The sequence below is a fragment of the Trachemys scripta genome, chromosome 12, assembly GCF_013100865.1.
Source record: "Trachemys scripta elegans isolate TJP31775 chromosome 12, CAS_Tse_1.0, whole genome shotgun sequence".
Classification (NCBI taxonomy): domain Eukaryota; kingdom Metazoa; phylum Chordata; order Testudines; family Emydidae; genus Trachemys; species Trachemys scripta.
This window is the reverse complement of record NC_048309.1, coordinates 10,928,782-10,934,781: the sequence shown is the minus strand read 5'-3', so window position 1 is coordinate 10,934,781 and position 6,000 is coordinate 10,928,782.

Below are 6,000 nucleotides of genomic sequence, written 5' to 3'. Positions count from 1 at the left end.
CAGTGGGGTTGCACAGGGATAACGAAGTGCAAACCTTGGCGCTAAAAGAGTCTCAAGCTCTCTGTGCATTAGTTTCCTCATCTGTAAAATGGTGACAATAAGACTCACCTACTTCACAAGGAGTTTGGGAGGCTTTGATTCATGTTATTAAAAGTTCTTTGACAGGCACTATAGAAGTGCCCATATGTGTTCATAGAAACACTGTTTCTGTGTTTTCTGAACATAAAGAAAAGAGGAAAAGCTAGTGAGACAGCAGGTCCTCTCCTAGACCTGCTGCGGATTCTTACAAGCCCCCTGTTTTGTTTTAGGAAGTGTGGTTTGCTTTTTTAATATATATATGTATGAGGCTATTTCAGGCAGAAAAGGGTTTTCATCTTCTCTCCTCAGCTACTCAGAGCTGCACCTCTGCCCCCTCACTTCACTTGGTCTAATGAGCATTTTTTTGCATGGTCTAGTATCTTACATCATCCCTGTATTTGTCTCAGATTCTTGCATTTCCCACTTCTAAGGACCTCTGAGAATAGCAATAAACACCATGAAAAGCCGCATCTTGCCAGTGGTGTGTCAGCTGCAAGCAGCTATCGTGAGTGACAGAAAGCCAGTTTGGAAACCTAAGACTCTCTGTTTTGAGGATACCCATTTAAGAAATTTTCTAGCCACTGGGCACCAATTTGTTAAGAAAGTCACTATTCAGAGTTCCTAATTCTGTAGGAAAATCTAGACCAAGAGAGTTTATATTTACTAATTAGATGCCTGCTCCTGCTTGCCCTCTGCTGTTTACAAATGTATATTTCAGTGTGCAAAAGCTATTAATTTATTTGAAAAGATATTTTGGCCTGTTTCCTAAGTGTATGAAAGAGATTCTTCCTTGATCAGAATTGTTATTGCTGGAATGAATGTCAGGCCATGATCTACTGTGTTGCTGCTTTCTGAATCACTCTACTAAATTTTATTAGCAGATAAAAACCCTTCTAATTTGAAGAGATAAAGTCTTTCAGAGGGTGACTGGGGACAAGGCAGTCCATGGTTCCCTTTCTGAACAAGGGCAGGCTTCTTGTTCATCTGGAACAATCTTCCTCTTTTTCCTTAAATCCCATAGCTCCTGGGAAAATTTCTCACATTGGTCTCACCACAGATTTCTCTGGGAAGAAAGATCGTCTAGGGGTTAACCAGTGTTCCCTCTAATTTTTCCCACGCATGTGCAGAATTAATTTTGTTATGTGCACCAATATGGAGGTGATGTGTGACACATCATCTCCATATTGGTGCATATAACAAAATTCATGTGGCAGAGGTGGGGTTGAGGGGTTTGGAGGGTAGGAGGGGGCTCAGGGCTGGGGCAGAGGGTTGGGGTGGAGGGGTTGAGGACTCCAGCTGAGGGTGCAGGCTCTGGGGTGGGGCTGAGGATGAGGGGTTCAGGGCTGGAGGTGAGGGTTCCAGCTGGGGGTGCGGGCTCTGGGGTGGGGCTGGGATGAGGGGTTTGGGGGGCAGGCTGCCCCAGGCCTACAGTGGGGAGAGATGATTCCCCGCCGCTCTCTCTCCCCGCTGCAGCACCTAGGCTGGGGGGGAGAGGCACCTCTCCCTGCCGCGGCAGCTTCAGAGCTGGGGCCCTGGGATAGGTGCCTCTCCCCCGGCTGCAGCAGGTCCAGGCCGGGGGCTGGGCGGGGCCAGGGGTGGGGCGCCTCTCCCCCAGCCGCAACAGGTCTGGGGTTGGGCTGGGGCCAATGCGGAGAGCTGCCTCCCCCCGCCGCGGCAGGTCCGGGTCTGGGGGAGAGGCATCTCTCCCCGCCGCAGCCCTGAGCGCCTGCATGGCACTTAATAGGCTGCTGCCGTGCAGCTTAGAAGGAACTTAGGTTAAAACACCAAATTGGAACTCAAAAGATCTAGCTCAGCTCCTGACTCTGCCCCAGACACCCTGTGTGTATCCTTGGAAAAGTCACTTAATCATTCTGTGCCTGTTTCCTCATCTGTAAACTGGAGATAAGTCTGCTTTCTGGATTCAATTCCTAGCTCTCACATCCTATGTGACCGTGGCTGAATCACTTAATAAATCTCTTGATGCTTTGATTCCCCATTTGTAAAGTACAGATAGTGGTACTTCCTTTTATGTTTTGGGCATTTAGATAATAAGCTCTTCAGGGCCGGGACTGTCTTCTATTATGGGTTTGTACCGCACCTAGCACAATGGGGCTCCGATCACAGTTGGGGCCTCTAGGTGCTACTGCACTGCAAATAATAATAATGATCTCTCTTCATTTTTCCTGTGCCAGAACTGGCATCTCATCCTGGAGCTTTACAAAACTATCTCAGGTGTATCGGTTTGAGTCACATCAGGGAGGAGGTGGGCTCTTTATGGCAGATAATCTGGCTTGATTCTGATGTCATTTGTACAGTTTTCACAGCAGTTTAACTCCTTTTACTTCAGTGACATTGTTCCTGGTTTTCAATGGTGTGAGATGGGAATCAGGATCTCTCTATATTTTATTTTGTCTAGTACCGTCCATCCATGTTTTTATTTTGACTAGCACCAGGTCCATCCAGGTTATTACGTAAATAATAATAATAATACTATAACTTGACCCTTTTTGTTCATCACAGTCCCATATGGTCCAGTTCCCAATGAAGTCAATGAGAGCTTTGCCGTTGACTTCAGTGTGAGCAGTACTGGGTTTGTGTTGCATTAGTTATTATCCATTATTCCTATTCATCTGTATATAGTGGCACAAGTGTTCATGGCTCTTTACTAAAAGAATAAAGACCCAGCAACAAATGATGACATCTGCTACACCAGTTTAAATCCAGAGTATCTCCAAATGACTTCAGCAGAGTTACTCCAGATTAATGCCGTGTAATTTACAATCTGTGTTATAGATAAATGACATCACACTGGAGACTTAACATCCTACAAAGGGGAGGGAAACGGGAGTTCCCCAAATAAAATGACATGGGTGTTTGTTTAGGTACGGTACCATATGCATCATTAGGTTGGCATCTAAATGTGAGAGATTTCTGGAGATCATATACTATAAATCTCACATCTGCTTTTGGGCAGGATACCCCTTTTACTCAGATATGTGAACCAGAGGTACTTTAACATCATTTCTAGATGTATACACCAACTCTGGCTATTCAATTCTGATTCACTAAACTCCCCATGCATTTCCACCTGGATACATAATTCTTGTTCATTTCCTACATGACGTTAAACAGATGCGACATTCCACCCTGAATTTGACTGCATTTCAATGGTAGAGTAAGTGATACCTGTATACTCCTATGGCCTAATTCTGCAATTGTTCTGTGTGCAGGAGTGCTGCTGAAATCAACAGGACTTTTGAGTGTGGATTGAGGCACAACCGGCCCCACTTTGGAAGATGAATTCCTAGCATTACTGTATTTTAAATGCCTACTATTCAGGTCTCTCCCTAGTGATATTCTTAATCTCTAACTCCAACAAATCTTCGGTTAAAATTTGAGTTAACTTAGATCATATGAAAAGACAGCTTGTTCAATCAGTGGGTTTCCAGGAAAAGAAAAGTAATAGGCACACATTTGTAACACAGAGGCAATAATAGTTCTCTTCTGTTTATACAACTTTCCAATGGGTGCATTTTAATTATGGTTCAGCAAAATAAAGAAATTATAGGCAATTACCTCCAGTTTTCTTTAAGAAAGTTGAAATACCAAGGACTAGTAGAAACAAAGGAGACTTCATTTACCAAAAAAAAAAAAATGTCTAGAATGTTTCCACTCTCATTTTGCTACCCTATAGCACCACCTATAGAAAGCCTGCAAGAATCACATCGACCTGCAAAAGGCAGGACCTCAATCCACTCTCAAAGCAGTGCGCAGTTTCAATTTTAAAATGAATGAAGTACTTATGAAAGCTGGTACACTGACAACCCTGGAGTCTGAAACCATCTATTTATCCACTGAACAGGTGCAAGGGCAGTGCAAGTTTCCTCCAAAGTGCCTGAACACTGATCCAGAGGGATCACGTCTAGCAGTGACAAAGTCAATTTACAGAGTGGTAGCCGTGTTAGTCTGTATCAGCAAAAAGAACGAGGAGTACTTGTGGCACCTTAGAGACTAACAAATTTATTTGGGCATAAGCTTTCGTGGGCTAAAACCCACTTCATTGAATGCATGCAGTGGAAAATACAGTAGGAAGATATATATGCACAGGGAACATGAAAAATGGGTGTTGCCGTGCCAACTCTAACAAGACTAATGAATTAAGGTGGGCTATTATCAGCAGGAGAAAAAAAAACAGTTGACAAGAAGGTGTGAGTAACAGTAGGGGGAAAATTAGCATGGGGAAATAGTTTTTACTTTGTGTAATGACCCATCCACTCCCAGTCTTTATTCAAGCCTAATTGAATGGTGTCCAGTTTGCAAATTAATTCCAGGTCTGCAGTTTCTCATTGGGGTCTGTTTTTGAAGTTTTTTTGTTGAAGAATTGCCACTTTTAGGTCTGTAATTGAGTGACCAGGGAGGTTGAAGTGTTCTCCGACTGGTTTTTGAATGTTATAATTCTTGATGTCTGATTTGTGTCCATTTATTCTTTTGCATAGAGACTGTCCGTTTTGGCCAATGTACATGGCAGAGGGGCATTGCTGGCACATGATGGCATATATCACATTGGTAGATGTGCAGGTGAACGAGCCTCTGATGGTGTGGCTGAGGTGATTAGGTCCTATGATGTTGTCCTTTGGATAGATATGTGGACAGAGTTGGCAACGGGCTTTGTTGCAAGGATAGGTTTCTGGGTTAGTGTTTTTGTTGTGTGGTGTGTGGTTGCTGGTGAGTATTTGCTTCAGGTTGGGGGGCTGTCTGTAAGCGAGGACTGGCCTGTCTCCCAAGATCTGTGAGAATGAGGGATCGTCCTTCAGGATAGATTGTAGATCCTTGATGATGCGCTGGAGAGGTTTTAGTTAGGGGCTGAAGGTGATGGCTAGTGGCGTTCTGTTACTTTCTTTGTTGAGCCTGTCCTGGCAGGGCCGGCTCTGGCTTTTTGGCCGCCCCAAGCACACACACACACACAAAAAAAAAAACGGGGCAGCCAGAATAGCAAAGCAAAAAAAAAAAAAAAAACGGTGGCGCGGCCGGAGCGCGGGTGCAGGGGAACCGGCTAGCGGGGGGGAGGAGGAGGGAGCGGGTGGGAGAGAGAGAGAAGGGGGCGGCCAGGGCTACAGCGGGGTGCTGCCATGTGGCCCCTCCCGCCGCGCCGCCTGCCCTCCGCTCCGGTCGGCAGGGAGGGAAGGACGAGGACTGCCCTGCCGGGCTTGCTGCAGGGCGCTCCCGTCCTCCACACCGCCGCCCGCTAAAGGACGGCCGGAGTGGAACAAAAAAAAAAAAAAAGCGGCCGTGCCGCCCTAGGATGGGGCCGAATGCTGCCTCGTTCAATCTGCCGCCCCAAGCACCAGCTTGCTCGGCTGGTGCCTGGAGCCGGCCCTGTGTCCTGGAGTAGCTGACTTCTGGATATTCTTCGGGCTCTGTCAATCTGTTTCTTCACTTCAGCAGGTGGGTATTATAGTTTTAAGAATGCTTGATAGAGATCTTGAGGGGATTTGTCTCTGTCTGAGGGATTGGAGCAAATGCGGTTGTATCTTAGAGCTTGGTTGTAGACTATGGATTGTATGATGTGGTCTGGATGAAAGCTGGAGGCATGTAGGTAAGTATAGCGGTCAGTATTTTTCCGGTATAGGGCGGTGTTTATGTGACCATCGCTTATTGGCACTATAGTGTCCAGGAAGTGGATCTCTTGTGTGGACTGGTCCAGGCTGAGGTTGATGGTGGGATGGAAATTGTTGAAATCATGGTGTAATTCCTCAAGGGCTTCTTTTCCATGGGTCCAGATGATAAAGATGTCATCAATGTAGCACAAGTAGAGTAGGGGCATTAAGGGACGAGAGCTGAGGAAGCGTTGTTCTAAGTCAGCCATAAAAATGTTGGCATACTGTATTCCTTAACATCTCTGCTGAGATTGCCAACAAAGAT